Source organism: Equus caballus, chromosome 23 (assembly GCF_041296265.1).
Source record: "Equus caballus isolate H_3958 breed thoroughbred chromosome 23, TB-T2T, whole genome shotgun sequence".
Taxonomy (NCBI): domain Eukaryota; kingdom Metazoa; phylum Chordata; class Mammalia; order Perissodactyla; family Equidae; genus Equus; species Equus caballus.
This window is the reverse complement of record NC_091706.1, coordinates 44,358,509-44,377,578: the sequence shown is the minus strand read 5'-3', so window position 1 is coordinate 44,377,578 and position 19,070 is coordinate 44,358,509. Positions and strand designations below refer to the sequence as shown.

Here is a 19,070-nt window from a genome sequence, read left to right as displayed (position 1 = left end):
GTGCTGTATAATTAGGAAGTTTTCCCGCGATGCTATTCATATGTTAAAGGACATATTAGAACAGGAAATTATTACTGTGGAGTTGCTATTGATGAACTGTTAAGTCTAATTAAAAAACCGAGACAAGAAAGTACTTAATTCCCTCAAAAACCCAAAATACAAATGTAAATTTGGAGATTTCTTCTGCTTACAGCAGGCTGCTAAAATCAACTACAAGCCTAAGGCCAACTAAAGTTTTGGTAAATGAAGTCACGTGGTAAAATAAAGGGAACCTCAAGAGAGGCTAACCTCAGGTGAGTGCTATTCTAGACCACGTGTTTTTGCTCCAGCCCACTTTCCCTTTTTTGTGTATTTCTATTTCACTTCTGTTATGGTGGTTTTAAACACATGGTTCACTGACAATGACAAGTCTAAAGAGGTCGCTGCCTTTTAAAAGTCAATAGACAACAATAACCAAAAGAGGACCTTTAAAGCTGCCTTTTCATTTAAGGAGGAAAAATAAACCCTACTACTACAGGAGGTGCAGGTAGATAGTTTGATGATGCTGTACTCTTAACTCTTCAGGCTCGGTGCAATCGTCCTCAGGAAAGATATCCCAGTCTGACTCTAACGAATCACTAATAAATCTTTACAATAAGCTAATTACAATGAACACATGTGGTGTTATTAAGTGGGGAGGGGTGCAGCAGGAAGGGGGTTGAATATAGTCCTCACTCTTCCATTGTTTAAAGTACCCTGTGTTCTTCTAGAGGGCACCAAAGGATAGCTGTGTAGAAGCAAGGGGAAATCGGCTCCAGGGAGCCTTGTCTCTGTGAGATGCCAGCGTTGAGCTGAAGTTGAGACGAGTTTCAAGTTGCTGAACACTTCCATACAGCAGTAAAAAGATAGAAGATATCGACACGCTCAGCTACATCTTGTTAAAAGCTTCCTGCGGGTTGGCAGAATGAAATCTTTATTTAAAATACACAAACTATTGTCAAGGGAAAGATGGAAAAGAGAACACAGTAAAAGGGCCAAAGGCTTTGCTTAACCCGCCAGAAGCAGCAGAAACGGAGAAGTGGTCACATTGTCTTTGCAGCAACAACAGAAAAGGTGACTAACACCACCACATCAGTATCCATCTGCTCTTCCCATGGTTTCAAGATGCATTATTTCTTTTATTATTAATTATATGTGTTTCCAGGGGAAGACAAATATATTCTTACTAATAGCAAGAGAGGAAATCATTTCTGCTGCCACTTTGCATTAAGTACAGTAGTGTATGTAATGAGTGAGTGATGACAGGAAACATAGCAGCAGCCTTGAGCCCCAGCATCCCCCCTACCCAGCGCTCCACCTCGCTCTTGGTAGTCAGAGGCTTTCTAACAGAAAGTTCATGTAAAACCATTATTGAACACTGACAGGAAGGAACTGAGACAGGAGAGAATGGTGTGTATTTGTGCAGAGGGAGAAGGAGGGAGGGAGGCAAGGAGGAAGAGAGGGAGAGAGAATGAGTTAGTCATCACCTTGCACAGACATCACCATACGGGGGCAGGTGCTTTGCATTATTACAAAGATAGACATCACATGCACACACACTTGCACACATGGCATAAGTCTTTTTGGTTTATATCCAATCGTTTCCAAGAACAGCTTTAAGTGATAATGACTATGTGCATGTGAACCCTCTTGGGTGGGTGAGCTCAGTGGGTTTAAGGAAGCTGAGCAGGGAGCCAGGCAGGGGATGGGTTCAGAAGAAGGGTCACTTCTGAAGAGCAAAAGGACATGGGAAGCAATGAAGCAGGTATGAAGAGAAAAAGGTGAAAAGACCCTGAGGAAAATGTCACCTATATTGATTAAGCTTTATTTCTCTTTGGGAAGGTGTGATATTTCTGCTATTAGATCATGGACATATAAGGAACATAGATGGTTCACTGCTTTTTGTTCTCTTCCACAGTGCTTATAGCACCTTTGACCAGAGGGTACCTGGAAGGCTCTCTGTTGCATTATTACAAACAGGATAATTTTTTTTTTTAAGCACCAACGTAGTGACATTGCCCTCTCTTTGGCAAGAGAGATCGCATTTGTCGCCATAGCTGAATGCTCTGCTCAGACATAGATGACGGTAAAGTGATAAAAGCTTTCGGCTAGATTTCTTCCATCCTGCCCAACCTCTTCCCCAGCTCCAGTCCCCTTTTCTTGCTTTGCTCAGGGGGTCTAAGTTCCTCTTCCCCTGTTTCGAGAGTCTGTGATACACCACCTCAGAGGCGCTGGCCACTCTACCTTGGGGTACTAGGCAGGTGGGGAAGCAAATCGCCCTCCGACGTCTGTCCGTGTCCTCTCCTCAGGAGCGAAGCTGGTTTCCAGCAACTCTTTCACAGGTTTTCCCCTTCTCAACTACTCCCTTGGCAGAGCCCTGCTCTCCCTCCAGCCTAGCCAGGCTGCCCAGCACCCCTACTGAAAACTACATCCAATATCTGAGATGCACAACAGTCCCCGCTCCACGCAGCCTCTGCTGCCCTTCCCTCCTCCTCACTAAAGTGTGCGCTTCCAAAGCATGGACTGTAATGCAAATTAAATCTCTGTCCCTTGCATTTTTAAACCTGTCACCCCTAACCCTTACCGCCAGCTTCCTTCCAAATAACCCCTTAAAATAACCGAAAGCACGCCAACACCTGAAGAAGCGCAACCGGATCCACACGTGGACAAGTCCTCTGGGGCTTTAGCGGTTGGGAATAGCCTGTGCCTGACATGTCCTCCTCTCCCCCCGCGGACCGCTCTACCCCGGTGCCCGGGGAGCATGCCAAGGCCTCCGGGGCAGCTCGGGGTCGCGGCCCCATGTCCCCTCCTCCCGCCCCAGCTGGCGCGCCCGCACCGCCACCGCCGCCGCCTCCCGGGCGGGCGCTCAGAGCATCCCGCGTCGCGTCCTCCCCACCCCGGCTCCGGCCCGCCCGCCGGAGCCCGGCCCGCGCCGCTGGCAGCCATCAAGTGGCTCGTTAAGGAAATGCAGGTGAGTGCGCGCGGCGGACGGCGGCTGCTGGAGACGTGGGGTGTGTGCCTGTGTGTGCGGGCGGGAGGCCGTGCGGGAGCGGCCGGGGATGCTCGCCGCCTCTGCTCCCCGCCCCGCCGCGCCCGCAGCCGGCGGCCCGAGCGCTTGTGGCCGCGCCTAGCACTGACAGCCGCTCGCCTCCTCGCCGTCTCGCCGGCCTCTCCCTCCTCGCTCCCCTCCCAGCCCGAGCCCTCCCGCTGCTGCTCCTCCTCCTCCTGCTCAGCCTCCTCCCCTCGCGCCGCGCTGACAGGCAGCCTCGGCGGGGAGAGTGCAGGTACTTTGCCTTCAGAATAATTTGCAGGACCCAAGCAAGCTTTCGGAGCGCCCTGATTTTCTCCTGCCTCTGCCCCTCCCTCCGGCCGAGAAGATCCCACTTTTGAAACAAACAGAACCCAAAGCATCCTCCCCAAGCCCAAGCCCGACGGGCTGCTGTGCATGTGCTGTCCTTTCTTGCAGTTTATTCTGGGCCTGTGTGGAATAGAAAGACAATTCTTTCTCTGACTGGTAGGAAAGAAAAGAGAAGACTCCTCAGGGTTTCCAAGGAGGACCGGAGCGGCTGCTTTAGTAAGTAAACTGTGCTTCTGGATTTCTTGACTCTAAAGTAAGCGATCTGGTGAATGCTTTGCCCCCAAAGGCACGGACGGGTTGTTCGTTTGACCGGGGAAGAAGTTGACTTATATAACTTCAGTAGTTCCTAATTGAGAAGTGGTTTGCTAAGCATCTTTCTTTCTTTTTTTGAGGAAGAGCGTTGAGAAGACTCCAGTCTGGGGATCTGAGTTTTAAACGCTTATTGTTCAAGGGCTATTGGAAGCTTGGTTTGTGAAACGTTGGTTGGTTCGGTTACCTAGAAAAAGCTTGAGAATTCCAACCCTACTGGTTTACTTCTACCTCTCCCCTTAATCCACACCAACTCCCACCTTTCTCTGACTTCACTTGGTTGCCTGTTTTCTCTTTAGTTCTGAAGAGAGCTTGGTAAAAAAAAAACAACAACAACAAAAAAAAAATGGGTCAAGGGAAAGTTAATAAAGATGGCTTGAAAGACCAGAAGAAAATCCTGTTGAGGTTTCTTAACGCTTGTAGGTAGATGAGAAGTGGAAGAAAATCCTGGAACTAGCCTAATTGGAGAATTGGGATGAAATTGCTTTGGAGAGGGAATGTGAAAAATGCTTTGGAGGGGCCAGGAGCTGAGGATGTGACTTTGACACAGCAGGTTATAAAGTGTGACAGGGGCTCAGCAGCCAGTGACAGGTTTAAGGTGTCTCCTAGGGCCGAATAGCTCTGCATCAAAAACTTTTGCAGGCAGTATGCCTCTCGGGGCCAACATCACCGTGTCAGCAGCTGCAGCATTTCTGTACAAGCAAGTAGGACACTCTTCTCTCTGTGAGAGGGTTAATAGTATCTTCAAGAAAAGAAGATATACAGTCTAACATTTGCCAATATTTTGTAATATCTAAATAAAACCTTTGTGTTATGTCAGGAAAAATATAGTTGAGTCAGTTTGTTTTGTACAAGAGGAAGTGAATCAATAACATTTTCAGCATTTTTTTCTTTGTCACTGCCAAATGGACTCTGAATCTAATTCTTCTTGCATTGTTAACATATACAGTAGGTACAGTAAGAATTGCAGTTTAGATAAAAACAGCTAGTTTTTAATAAATTCAAGTTCTTTGACACAATAGCACTCATACTGACTAGTGTGGAAATAGTGATTAGAAAAAGTTTGTCTATTTTATCTTTAGCTTTCAATTTTCTGTCTCAGTATAAAACACACTTTTTGAAACAAATCCCTTTAAGAGTTATAAACCAGATTGAAAATTAAAACCACTTATCTCACAGATAATTTCTTTTCAACAAAAGACCTTATCATCAAATAATACCTATGGGCTCTCTCATATTTAATTGTTAATAATGGTAAAGTGAAAAGTTTTTACCTTTATATTTACTCAAATAAGTATATAAAAGCAGCTATATTCATTCAACACTGATTTTTTTAAGATTTTAAGAGTTAACTAATGTACAGTGATTTAAAAAAAGGGAAAGATCTTTTAGAGTTGTTATAGTTATTCAATGTCAAAAGCTCTGAATATCTTGAGATATGTTTTTAGGCTAATGAAATAACAGGAGAGTTGCTGAATTTGTTGACATGAAGTTATCATAGATGGAAATCATTTGGGAAAGATATGTCATTGTTTCTTGTATATTACTTTATTTCCTATCCGAGTGGATTTTCTTACTGCTACCATTTCTGTTATTGGTTTAAAATGAATTTAAATAGTTTAAAATGAAGACCTTGGTTGATCAGATTTGAATTATAGCATATGACCTCTACTCATTTGTGACCTGAAATATCTGAAAGGATATCTGATGTTTGAAAAAATAATTATTGAAAAATAAAAGGTAAGATTGCACTGAAGTAGCCAAATTTAAGAGTGGTTCAAACATGTTATTACATATATTACTATAGGACACATTTTCCACAGTAGAAAAGACATGAGCGAATTGTTGCTCCTGTTCGAATTTCTGAAAGCAAAGATTTACAATTAATGTGAAAACTAATCTGACACACATTCTGCCTCTGTTATCATTATGTCATAGTGCTAAGGAAGATAGCCTGAATTAAAACCATTTCTAGTAAAACTTGACATTATATATTTGATCACTGTCTCTATGTAATAATAGAGAAAAAAAGTCAAAGCTGGATGGGTGATTAAATTGTCTTTTTTTTTTTTTGTCACCAGCTTTCTGTGCAATACAGAGGTAGTTGCAACTTTAAAGTTGAAAGAAGAAAGTTGCTAGTGTCAGCAGTAATGTGTTTTATTATGCAATTGTTCTTGTTAGTCAGATCAGATAATGGCCCTATGAAATACATAAGCAGTCTGCAGGGGATGAATGATTAATTCCTCTACCGTGTGCTTACTAAAGGAGTTCTTACTAATAAAGTGCTGTATACCTGCATTTGCTTACAGTTGCAGTTGGTGAAAGCAAACGTACTTTTCTTTTTCTTTAATATTCACATAGAGTTTACAGATCTAGTCCTGTAAATATAGTAAGTTAAAGATGATTTTGTAAACCACATCATCTTATATCTTATGGAACCCTTTGGATATGATTATTATATACTTGAAACATTTAATTAAGAAAGTAAAATATTGTTAATTAGAAGTGATGTCGGAAGGCTGAACTATTGTTAAAAATTATTTCGTTTTTCCCTCCATGGAATGACATTCTGTCTCTCCTGTGTATTACTAGAAGGGTGCAGATGCAACATGCAGATGCAAAGGACATTTTTCTAATAATGGTGGTTTTATAAAATAACTAGCTGGATATTATGCTAAAATTTTAGGATGGCTAAAAGTGGACATGATATTTGTTGTAGTTACCATTGGTGTAGATTGTTTTGCAGTTAGAGAAGTATCATTGATGTAACTTTGAATATCTCTGCATTTCTAAGACTGGATTATGGGAGATGATGGGAAATGGACAGATTTTATATGGGAATTTGAGAACAGGTGACCTGAAATGCATTCTACACATTTTAAATTTACCTGCCTAATGTCTTCTACTTCAGAAATTTCTGAAAACTGATTTTCAAAATTGCCTAATTGAATATATCTATTAATATGTCTTTGTCTATCTCTCACATTTAATTCAACAAATGAGTTTATTTCAAGATTCCTCTGTTGTTTGGAGAGAATACCTTAATTTCAGTAATATCTTTTTGGAGTTACACTTAGACTAAATTTAATAAATTTTGACAATGCAAATTATGTGATAATATATATTTGATGATGCTTATTTAAAAGTTATAGTGAAAATTTGGTGCATAGGAGTTTGTATCCAGTTGAGTGCTATTTGAGCTTGTTTATCTCCTTATATATTTAAGTGCAAATTCTTTATGACTACTCTCAGTTCACTGGGTTTTAATCAAGCTGTTCAAAAGCAATTTGGCATCCATAAAGAAAAAATGAATTTCCACTGGTACGATCAAACAGTGTAGAAGTTAACTGTACTTGCAATAATGGTTATGGCTTTTTTAAACTCTTTAAACATGTGTTGAATGAAGGAAAATGAATGAGGAAACAAATATGAACATTACCCACTAGGTGAACACTTAATATGATTATAGCATCAAAGGTTTTGGGTTTTTCCTTTCATCCTTAGCATTGGCTATGTGACCCCAGGGAGGTAACCTGACACTCTGTTCCTGGGTTTTCTCCTTTGTCAAGTAGAAAAATTGGCCTAAAATTTGAGACTATTTCTATTCCAAAATCTTATGAAACAAGTTAATGTAATTACTCATAGTGTTTAGCAAATTGTCAGATTACACTGTGGCAGTTTGAGAATCCATATAGGAGTTGGGGCAGCCATCTTGTTTGAAGGAGCGCTAAGGAAATTGTCCCAAAGCCATGTTGGGAGTGCCTGGACACTGCTGCTGTGTGGACTGAATGTTTATTGGGTGGGGCTTTGCAGGAGGAGGATGGAGATTACGGAAGGAAGGGGGTAGATTAAATTTCCTCTAAAGCACCCTTTCCTCTTGCTACTGAAAGAATATTATATAGATAAATATTTTTGGATTTTTGACTGATTCAGTACCAGAAGGGTATGAGAAGGTAAAAATAAAAGGAATTGCTTAGTGTCTTTTGACTTCCTTTTTCCTCCTCTAATTTCCTTATATATGCTATTTTACAATATCACGTTTAGATCAATTGCATAATTTAAGTAAACTCCTATTTTTTTTTTCCTGAGAGACATGTTATAAACTGTCACAGCTAGAAGGAAACATAGAACAATTTATTTCAGTCCCTGCATTTTAAAAAGGAAACTAAAGACTTCAAAGATTAAAAAATATAATGGTGAGATGAGTTTCCCAAATTCGCAAAGAGGTTTTACATCAAAGAGCAGTGGTATCAAAGGAGCCACATTGGCATTTGACAATAATTTATACACTTGTTAGGGAATTATCAATAAAATAATTACATTTATGATGTAGGATACAATGCATTTCATCTAAATGGGCTTTATAATGACAAACTTGTAATCATGGAAAATGAAGACAGAGAAAGAATACATATAATGTTAATTTTAAGTACTTGCTTGTCTTGTAGAAATCCAAGACATTCTTTCTAGATAGAATTCATGTGATATAACTGATGAAATTGGAAACTTTTTCCCCTCTAAGAAAATAAGTGTGCCCAATCCTTTCCTTTTCTGATGTAAATATTTGGGTGGTAGCAAGTGGACCTATATCTCTTTAAAATGTTTTATATTTTAAAATTATTGGCATCTGGGAGATCATGCTATATTTAAAATTTATTTACTTCTGAATGCAAGATATAGCCAATTAATTATAGAGTTTATTTGCTTTTCATTTTGTACACTTGCATGCGTATATGTGTTTAAACACATTTGTCCCCAAATGAAACTTAGTGAAAATTGTGTGCTTAAAAGTTTTAAAAGTGTGTGAACAATAATTGAATAGTCAAAAAATAAATAACACATGTTAGGGTCTAATGTATCAAATTGCTCTCTGATTAGTCCTGAAATTAAATGAAAGTTCAACAATACACCATATTACCAGGACCTTGCCTCTTTTATAAATTCACGTATTTTCTACATACCACTTTATAATAATTGTATATTCTTAAGGTTGAGATGTATAGAATTGTGGAGAATACGATTGTTATTCTTTCACATTTGTTATTATTAGTTTATTTGCCTGGTTTAATATATGTACTTACAATAGGTACTAAAAAAGGAAAGGGACAAATATAGATTTGATTATGGCATGGTTGGTTACTTAAAAGCAGCCATCTTTAATCTAAAATTAAATGTATGTAATTTTAACTGAGATGTAAGAATCGTTGCATATATGATGCTATCTGATTTACTTTGCAAGGGAACAATAAAAGTGTTACACTTAAACACAGAATTAGTGAACTTTTATAAAAATTCCTTTTTAAGCATGCAAATATTTAAGTAATCAGCTAACAAGTCTCAGTGCAGTCATTGTGTTGAGACTGCTGTGCATTATACTTAAAAAAAATTATTCGGTTACATTTCTCAAATGTAGTTTGTATTAAAAAGGGTACTCCCCCTCCTTCAGCAGCTACGTGAACAGAGAACAAAGCCAGGCAAGCACTGTGTGCGACATAACTCCTTTTTGCTACTTACCTGCTAGACACATACATTATGCGATTTATATCACAAGATATACTCCTATTCCTTTGGTTAGATGGTGCTGGGTGGCTTAGAACACAGCTTCCTTTCAGTTCGAAGAAAGGTTAATTTGAATACAGAACCAGAAAAAAGTTAGCAAGAGCATTAGAGAGCATTAGTGTTTTTAAATGAACTGGTGTAGGCCACTTGCCCAAGACGTTTATTTAGGTAGGAGGAGAAATACTCATATATGCTTGTATCCCTGGGATGTTGTCCCAATATGGTGACCTAGAATCTTTATAATCAAGGTCAGAAATTCTTTGTAGAGATAGAATGAAGGATGGAGAGGGGTGAGGGTGGAGAAAGGAGAGACTTGTTAATCTCATGAGGCAATATTCTTTCACTTTTATTCTTCCCACAAATGGATTTCAAAATCATTGAGATGACTTTTCACTTTAGGGTAAATGGTCATCAGATTAACAGGGAATCTGCCTCATACCTTCACTGTGCATAGTCCCGGTTTTTCCCATTGCTACCTTGTATCCATCTGGAACCATGGGGAAGTCAGTTTATCAGTTCATGATCTATATTAATTCCTCTTTGATTTTGCCACAGAAATCAAGGACAGGACAATAATTCAGGCACCGTAGCCATATTATGCCCTATTCCAAGCAATCACACCCTCTTCTATTTCCCAATTTATATATATTATGAAGTCAGAATCACTAGTTAGGATTATACCATATGTACCACATGGCAGCATAACCCATAAAATATTTGGTTCCCAAATATTTTTGAATCTCCTATATGCCAAACAATACTGAGTAAAATACTCATAAGCTAACAAAATAAAACTTGCCCAAATTGTCACCATCGTATTTTCTTACGAAATATTTCCCCATTATCAAAAAATGTTCGATTCCATAGAGAAAAAAAATTTGTTTAAAGAATCTTTCCTTTTAAATCACAGAAAAATTTCCAGGCACATATCTTTCTTTACTATTTTCCCCCTCTTATTCACTGTCATTCTGAGTCAGAGGCATCTCTTCTGGAAGCTGGGTGGAATCCTTGTTGCTTATTTAGCAGCTGCATGCTCTGCTATATCCCACTGGAATCAGTTGACATCCTTCATCATCTTCAAAGTTGGATCGCTCCAATGCTAATTCTTCATGTGCCCCACTCTCCAAAGTTCCAGAGAGGCAGTGAGGCATGATAAGCATACCCATCCTCATATGAACGAGATGTAGAAAACACAAGTAAATCTCCAGACCACTGGAGCAGTTTACAATCTTTGTACCAAACCTTGTATTTCCAAATTCATAGGATACAATACAGGTTACACTCAAGGCTTATGTTATTGTTTCAGCGGTAACCAAAGCATTGTAGAACTGCGTTGGTTTTCTCAGGAAAGAGAACAGACAGAGAAAAAAGGAAATTCTACCTGTACATTTGATGTGTGAGTTATTTTCATAAGAAGCCTTATAATAAGTACTTTGGATCAAATAACCAAAAAGGAAGAAAAAATGTAATTGAAATTTTTAGAAAAGCACTTGGATTGTTAAATATCTCTGATGTTAAAAAAACACCCTAAAGTCACTTCTTGATTTCCCTAGAAGAAATAGTGGAAACAGTTCTGTCTTAATTTTAAGAGTTTCCTTTTTTATTTCTCCTAAAACCCTTATCGAAGATGTGCTAATGGTACTACTGGACAGGAACGTTTGAAAAACAGTGTCCAGATAATACATTGTTTCACCCTCAAAGAAACTTTTATATTTTTTAATTTTAATCCTGAACTATGTACATCACAAAAATAGGAAAATTATTTTCCTGTAAGTTGAGTATACTCAATTAGTTCTTAATATTTATTCAGTGGTATTTATTTCAGTGGACCATTGCTTGTGAGTTTAGTGTATAAGGATGTCCGGTGGGTTCTCCTCTGAATGGATGTGTTCATTCTGTGTCATATGTGCGATCCATTTGTTTCCTCCTAGGAAACATATGTGGTTAGCTCTGTAAGACATGGCTTAGCCTCGTCATTTATAGCCATGTGGTTGACGATAACAGGGCTTTCTTGCGGTAGAATTGTGTGCTTTCAAGGGTTGAATTCAGCCCTTCCGTCTCCCATTTCCCTACCGCTTGGGAAGGTATGCCTTCCTTTTGTTTTTTAGGGGCTGGAAACCTTCCTATTTTCCCATGCACCCCTTTCATTGTGGAAACTTGTCAGGATTTAATAACGTAAGTTGCACATTTGCTAAGACATGTTGATACTTACTGGTTTTTCAAAGTAGTGCATCTTAAGAAATATTCTAATTGTAGTATACATAACAGTATATTTATATGTGCTGTTTTCAGAGAGACAAATTTTAGGCAATATCTGAAAGTGTTTTGGTGTGAAACCTTATGTATGCTGAACCTGGAGATAAATCAGTTTAGGGGTTAGGTCAAAAGAGATCATCAGGTTCCTACCAGGGCAGGCTTCTTTTCTCCCTTATTCAACAGGCCTTTCTCGTCCAGTTTCTGTTTCTACTGCCAAGTTTCCCTCTTCTGCCCATTTTCCTTGACCTTAATGGCAACCTGGTGTTATTGACACACAGGGACAACTCTGTTGGCCTTATGAGAATATAAAAGAGTATGTTGTAAGGTTTTTACATAGATTATACCATTATTTCCATTGTGCAATTCCCTTACAACTCAGTCATCCCTCTCATCAATATAAAAATCCACATTTCATCAATAGTCCATCACTTCTCATGGTGACATTAAAAGAGGAAGCAATGTTTCTTCCTAAGCAGAGATGGCCTCAGGGTCTTATTTTCTTGTATTTTTGGAATTCTTTTCTCCCACCGTACCTTATCGTGAGCTCTGAAAAATCTTCAGATAGAAATTGATAATAATAGCTAACATTTATTGACCTTTTAATATATGCCAGTTACTATTTTAAGTGCATTAACTCATTTGTTCCCACATCAGTCCTCTGAAGTTGGTCCGGTTATTGTCTTTAATTTACAGGTGAGGAAACTAAGGTACAAGGAATCTAAGTAAACTTACCCGTGGTAGCATACCACATGAAGTACCTATATACTCTGCCTGCAGATCCCCCGTTTTAAACCACTTTGCAGTACTGACATTTTGGTACATAGATTTATAATATGTCTTCCCAGATGTATAACATTAGTACCTAAGAGGAATTCCACTTGCAGAGTTTCTGTACATCAAAAGTGGAAAAAGTGAGGGATCCCGGCTCTGCTTTTATGATACCGTGCTTTTCAAATGAAGCAAAAACAAGTTATTGTAAGTAAATGATAACTTACGTGAATAGAACATTGTGAAAGTGTTGCTCAGGGGAACAAATAAGCAGGGACAAAACACATCAAGGCAAACTGTTTCCAGATATCTGGTCCAAAAGTTGAGTGGGTAAGCATGGTGCAAATGTTTTGAGTGCATTCCTTTTCTTCCTTGGAAATTTTTAATGCAGTAGAAAGAAAACCTGGTATGCAACCTGCTTTTCCCCGTGGTGCCCCTCCAAGCTCATGGCCCTTCCCAGGAGTAGATTGATCAAGGTAGTTCCCATCAATCAGGCCTCTATAGCTCCTGGGCCACAGATTTGATGTTGCATTAGCTCTTTACACACTTTCCTGCACCTGGTGACTGGTGACCAAGACCAACACTTTTTGAGAATCAACCAAGATGTTTGAGTCAGTTTGCTCAATGTAAAAGACATAGCAGAATAAAAATGCAAAGGCAGGGAAGACGTGCTCAAGATGCACTATGGAGTGAAGTCCAAGGTCAAGAGGGCCCCATTTGCCAGTGAATGTAATTCATAGCACTTTAATGTGCATTTCCCATGATACTGAAATGGGACTATGGGCATAATTAACTGATATAAAGAGTGATATAAGAGATGCTGATCATAAGCAGTAAAGAAATAAGCAAGAAGAGGAAAACCAAACATTGGTCCTGTGAGTCATTTTAATTAAAATTATTTGTGTGAACTCTTACTATTTATGCCTCATTGCTATGTAGTCTGGGTATTATTTACTCCATCGCATCACATTAGATTACATTTGTTGTAAATTTAATTTAATTGCAATAGTAAACTACTTTTACTTGCTTTTTGTCCCCATAGTATATTGATCACTGTTCTCAAATTTTAGTCTGACTGCTTCCTTGCAATTTAAAAATAAATTGAAGGAATATGAATTACAACATAAATTGTGATTTAATCATTATAAGGATTGAAAAGTTAAACTGTTACCTCTACATTAACCAAATTAAAGAAAGGTTGAATAAAATAATCCTCAGTAAACATTAATTGAGTATCTAATATATGAGAAATGCTCAGTTCATATAAATGGAAATCTGGTGCCCTAATTTTGAAAGAACATGAGAAATATCTTGGATCTTCTGTAAAATTCTCAGAAATGCTGTGTGACATTTTGAAAATTGAATGAAAAAAATACTAGCTTTGCTTTTTCTCAATATTGAATCAATACTTTTATGTCATAGAGATACATTTGTCAAGTTATAATTTTAATTAATATCACAAGATGGCAAATCATAAACAAAAAATTGCTTTTTCCTCATATTGGGAGGAATGCACAATACTAAAAATAGACAAAGTTGTTTTATGACTCATATTTCAACAGGTTCAAATCTCTTCTTTTCAGGTGTGAAAGCTACAAAAACAGTTAGTGAACTGGGTAATTGGATTATCTTCCCCCACTAAGGTCTTTCTTCCCTAAGGGATTCTGATTACGTCCCAAGGAAATTCAGTGAAATTTCAGTTGTAAATGAGAATTGAGGAGTAGAAAATGTTCCAGGCTGAGCAGTTTTATGATGCAAACTTGTCCACTGGAGACCTTCCTAGAACTGCTAAACTGTTCAACTGCTTGTTATGAGCTAGGTTTTGGCCTTCTGTCATTGAAAAGCTTGTGGGAGGACTAGTGGCTGAGAATGAAAGCAAAGAAGCTATGGACTGTTTAACACACTGGCGATATCTTTTTATTTCTTTTCGATTTACAGAGGAAGAAGACATAATCTTCATGTCCAAAGTGTTTTTAAACAGTTAGTCCTAATTATTTTTGAAATGTAATATATTCATTATATACAATATAGTGTGTGCCTACTGTGTGAGTAGTACATGATATCTTGGATTAGGTCCCTGCAGGCCAACAGATGTAATAGGTCCAGGTAATTAGCTAAAATAAGCAAAATTTGCAACTTAAAGAAAGTAAAGTTTTTTATAAATCTAGGTTGAGTCATCAAATTTGTGGCAGCATCCAGTTTAGCCCAATGGAGTCCTGCCATAAAATGATACCTTTTAGCGCCCAAGCTCTATCAGGTCCACCATTTATTTTCAACCACATCTTTCCTTTGACTGTAACTTTACTTTGAGGTCTTATCAAATTGTCACAGTTCATTTGGGCTGCTATAACAAAAATACCATAGACTGGATAGCTTCTAAACAGAAATTTATTTCTCACAGTTCTGGAGGCTGGGAAGTGTAAGATCAAGGCGCTGGCCAATTTGCTGTCTGGTGAGAGCCCATTTCTTGGTCACAGAAGGCCTTCTTTTCACTGCTTCCTCACCGTGGTGAAAGCAGCAAGGGAGCTCTCTACCATCTCTTTATAAGAGCGCTAATTCCATTCATGAGGGCTCCACCCTCATGACCTAATCACGTCCTAAAAGTCCCACCTCCTAATACCATCCCATGGCGGAATAGATTTCAACATATGAATTTTAGGAGGACACAAATCTTCAGTCCCTAATGAAGATCTTACCTGGATAACTTCTTCCTATTTCCCTTCCTTATCTCCTCTATTCTTTTCTCTGCCACCAAAGCAATTTTTTTTTCCCAAAATGAAAGTCTGATCATGCTTAAAACATTAACAGTTTCCTTATTGCAAGGAGCATAATGTTAAAAAAAGAATCTTGGTGTGACATAAAGGGACCTTCATCACCCAGGTTGCAAACTATCTTTTCATCTTTGTTTCTTTACTTCTCTCCCTCCCCATCCATGTATTCTATAATAAAGCCACATAAACACCTTGAAGTTAAAAATTGAGTAATTTAGGTGGCTTATGATGAAAATGATGATGAAGATTTGTAATTGTGTTTCCCTCTTGAAGAGGCTGTCTCAAATTTTGTAATATTATATGTGTATGTCTTCAGGCACTAATTTTGAATCTGATTTCAGAGTGTCATAAGTATCCTTTCCAGCCAATGACATATGCACAATAGAATGCCAACTTTTGAGGGACTCTTTCTTTTTGTGGCTTTGCTCAAGATGAACCACCTACTCTATTACTTCTGCACAACAAATTGATCAGTTTCTGTTGCTTCCCAGCAGCAGCCAGTGTCTTCCATACAAAGTAATGATCTCTAGCAAAATTTTATGTTGTGTTTCCCCTGCCAAATCCAAAGTGGTCAGCCTCCTTTGGCTTACTATGCTGGAACTGTGTGGGTTTCTTACTGTCGCCCAGCCCACATAGGCACAGGCTTTGCTGCTCATAGGTTGGCTGAACTCCAGGTCTTTGTTGCTGGAGATGCTACTGTGACATCTATTGAGTATGGCATGTATGTGGTTACTCTCATCAATCTTAAGAATTTGGGTGCACTTTCCAGGCTTGTGGCACACATTGTATAACATGAAATCTGTCTTGAAGAGAATGTTGCAGATCGTAAAGGGAAATAGTCTATGCTATGTTTTTTCAATGTAGCTTTGATAGTCAGAAATCCAAAAAACCTTTGTTGGATATTTAGATAACAAATGACCAATTTTCTGTGAAATTACCAGGTAGAAATTATTTTTAAAGAAAATTTGTTTATATAACAGTTTGAAAAAATCATTGATTTTCTTAAGTTAATCAATTTGGATTGCCTTAGGAAAGGTATCCCAGATTTTAAAGTAATATGTCATAAGATAAAGTCATGTAGTCACAGCTTCCATCTCTGTATTTTAATGACCTTTGAAAATATTGCATGAACCCCTTCTTTAGACCACAAATCCAAAATAATGTGAGGATTATGAAAATGTTGATAGTTTCCATATTAAAATATTTCTATGGTCTAAAGAACCTATAATATTGGGAGATCTACTTCTTTGTAATAGTGACTAAGGCTGATAATTATTAAGTATGATCTGTTGGGAGATTGAAAGAGCTGGGAAAGGTAAAAGCTTATGAGTAGAAGGGGAAAGAATCAAAATGTTCTGTTATTGGTGAAAACTTCACAGAACTGAGAGGGGGAAAGGCTTTTTATTGAAAATAATCTTGAGTTATTTCAATCTGTGTAATTGAGTTTTGGCATTGAGTTTTCTGATTAAGTAATTTAACAATCACATGCTCAGTGGAATAGTTTGGAAAATAGTAAAATATGCATGACCAAACTTTGAAAAAGTTGCAGTATTTATCCTGGTAAGCAGTGTAGCTTTTCCCATAGAATAACCACTTTAAGAATTCTGGAGCCCATGCCCCACATTTTGGGTCATACATCAGGATTCCTCGTAGCAATAAAATCAAATAAATTTAAAGTCCTTGTTAACCCACATGCTACACTGCAAAAAATAAATCAGTAGCAAAGTAAATAATTATAATTTAAATAGTCAGCATTCAACATTGTATAACTTAGATTACCAACGAAGCTGTTGCAACTATGAGACCCCAAAACAAAGTTTCTGAAATGAAATAAAGTGATATTGCTTACTTAATAGTCCTAAGGTGAGCGGTCCAGTCTGAATGATACTGTTTCACGAGGGCATTCCTGGACCCAGGTTTCTTCCGTTTTGTTGCTCTGCTATCACCTGAGAATGGTACTAATCTGGATGCTGAATTTAGATCATAAATAGATATGAAGTCAAGGGAAGCAGCTTTGCTTTAAGGGAATTTTCATCCCAATCCCATTGAACCTAGTCATGTGGTCATACCTGGCTGCATAGGAAGCTGGGAAATGCAGTGCATGGCTGAGTAGTCATGTACTAAAATCTGGGAGTTGCTGTTATTAAAGGAGGAGGAGAAAAATAGATATTGAGGGAGTTGGTATCCTCCACTTTACCCATTTACTTCCTATTTTGTAAAAAATTGATGATAGCTTACATCATCTCCCTTCTTCTCTTTATATCCTATACTAGTCTCCTTTACTCTCTGAATCTAGAATAGGTAGTTTAGATGTTTTGTCGTCTATACTATGGATTAGCAAGAAAAAAAATTCTAGTGAAAAATATTTAATTTCACTAATAAGGAAGAAGAGGCTCCATGACGTTCAATGCCAAATTCTTATGTGGAGTAAGTTTCTCAGAAGTAAGGGTGAAATGAGAACCCAGGTAACAACCCAGTCCAGACCTCTGTACAATAAAAAGGGTGACTGGACTTTGGTATAATTTTAATTTATTTTCTGCTGAGAATCACCTTAAAAAGTAACATTTTGAAGTAGGTTGCTAAAATGCTGCTGTTCTTTCTGCACTTTCACTTTCCTCCCATGCCAGTGAATCTGCGCTGTGTGGGGGAGCTCCAAGCCAAAATCACAGACAGAGTCTTATGTACTTTATAATAGTACATCTCATTTTTCTGAAGACATCTCTACTTTGAGCCAGGGAATTCAAGTGCATAATGCTTACGATAAAACTGAATATAGTCTAAGATGAAATCAAAGAATGACTTAATACAAACGTCCAGTTGATACTTTATGGTTATAATCCATGTCTCTTCAGGTTTTGTAAAATGTTCTGAGTTTAGAAAACTAAATCTCAGTCTGTGCTTGCTGATCACTCCATCCACAGTGCAGTTGTCTGATAAGACTGTCTCGGTTTCTGGTGAATCCTGCTGGTGGATTTGATGAGGGCAGCAAATGCCTATAGCTCGCGTCACACCCATCCATCAGGAATGCATTAGCCCTGGTGCTTTCCCAGAGAAGAACTGTGATGAAGTTGTCAGAATCAGAATAAAGTGAAAGCTTATAGCAGGCCCACCTGGAAAGACCCAATATTTAATGAAAGTCATGTTATGTTCTTAACATACACTGTAGAATTACTTGTGAGAATGTATAAAGTGCTTCTTGCTGACATTCTACCTGTAAATAATGCAAGAGTAAACACTTTAATAATTTCAATTAATTCTGAAGTGTAGCTTTAATTTTTCTAATTACAGCCAATAGTCCTAAATCTGAGGCTTCTGGTGGAAGTTAATGAAATCTTGGCTTACCATTGCAGTTACATTATAAAACTTGCTGTTGAAGTGCAGGATGCTTTAATTAAAAATATTTTCTAATCTAAACTGAGCTGTTTTAACTCTTTAAAAGCTTCAAGTCATGCATTATTTCAAAGTGGATCTTAAATAAATTTTAAAAACTGTCCTTTTCAATTTCTGTTGATTTGCTATTTCAGTGTTAATAAAATGCCAGTTTTTCTTCATGAGTCAAATCAGGGATCATTGCATTTGTTCAGTAAATTCATTTGGAGAATGAAACCCTGATAGTTCTCACAGTGTATTTATACAAAGCATAGTTTGTTACAAATTTGCTTTGGATAGACAGAATTAGATATTAAATTATCATAGGCTATAAATAAAGTATTTAACAAGTATGTTTGCATAAGCTAAACAATTTTAATGGACAATCTTGGACAACCAAATAATAACATATTTAGGGGAGAAATTTGGGGGGAACGCTTTAATGTTCTTACTTATTATCTTTACTATTGGCAACAAAGCGTGTTTTTTTGAGCAATCCTTAGCTTCTCGTTTGATATGTATAATAACAAAAAATAAACTAAAGACTATGATGTACCCTAGAGAAATCCCCTCAATAACCATCACAGAAAGATAGTTTTATAAGATTTTTAGCCTTTTTGGAGCAGGCCTTTGAGAAACACCTGTAAACTTTTCATGTTTGA

The 19,070-nt window shown here is 37.9% G+C and overlaps 1 protein-coding gene across 44 annotated transcripts in view; it reads left to right on the top strand.

Moving 5' to 3' along the window:
- Positions 1-2,965: 2,965 nt before the first annotated feature.
- Positions 2,966-19,070, top strand: part of PTPRD (protein tyrosine phosphatase receptor type D) — a 2,083,106-nt gene continuing 2,067,001 nt past the window's right edge. For 43 of the 44 annotated variants that reach the window (XM_070248854.1, XM_070248852.1, XM_070248848.1 and 40 more), the window contains exon 1: positions 2,966-3,592. The gene's annotated coding sequence lies outside the window, so the exon portion shown is untranslated. The remainder of the gene's footprint in view (positions 3,593-19,070) is intronic. The other variant, XM_070248816.1, reaches the window with a different exon arrangement.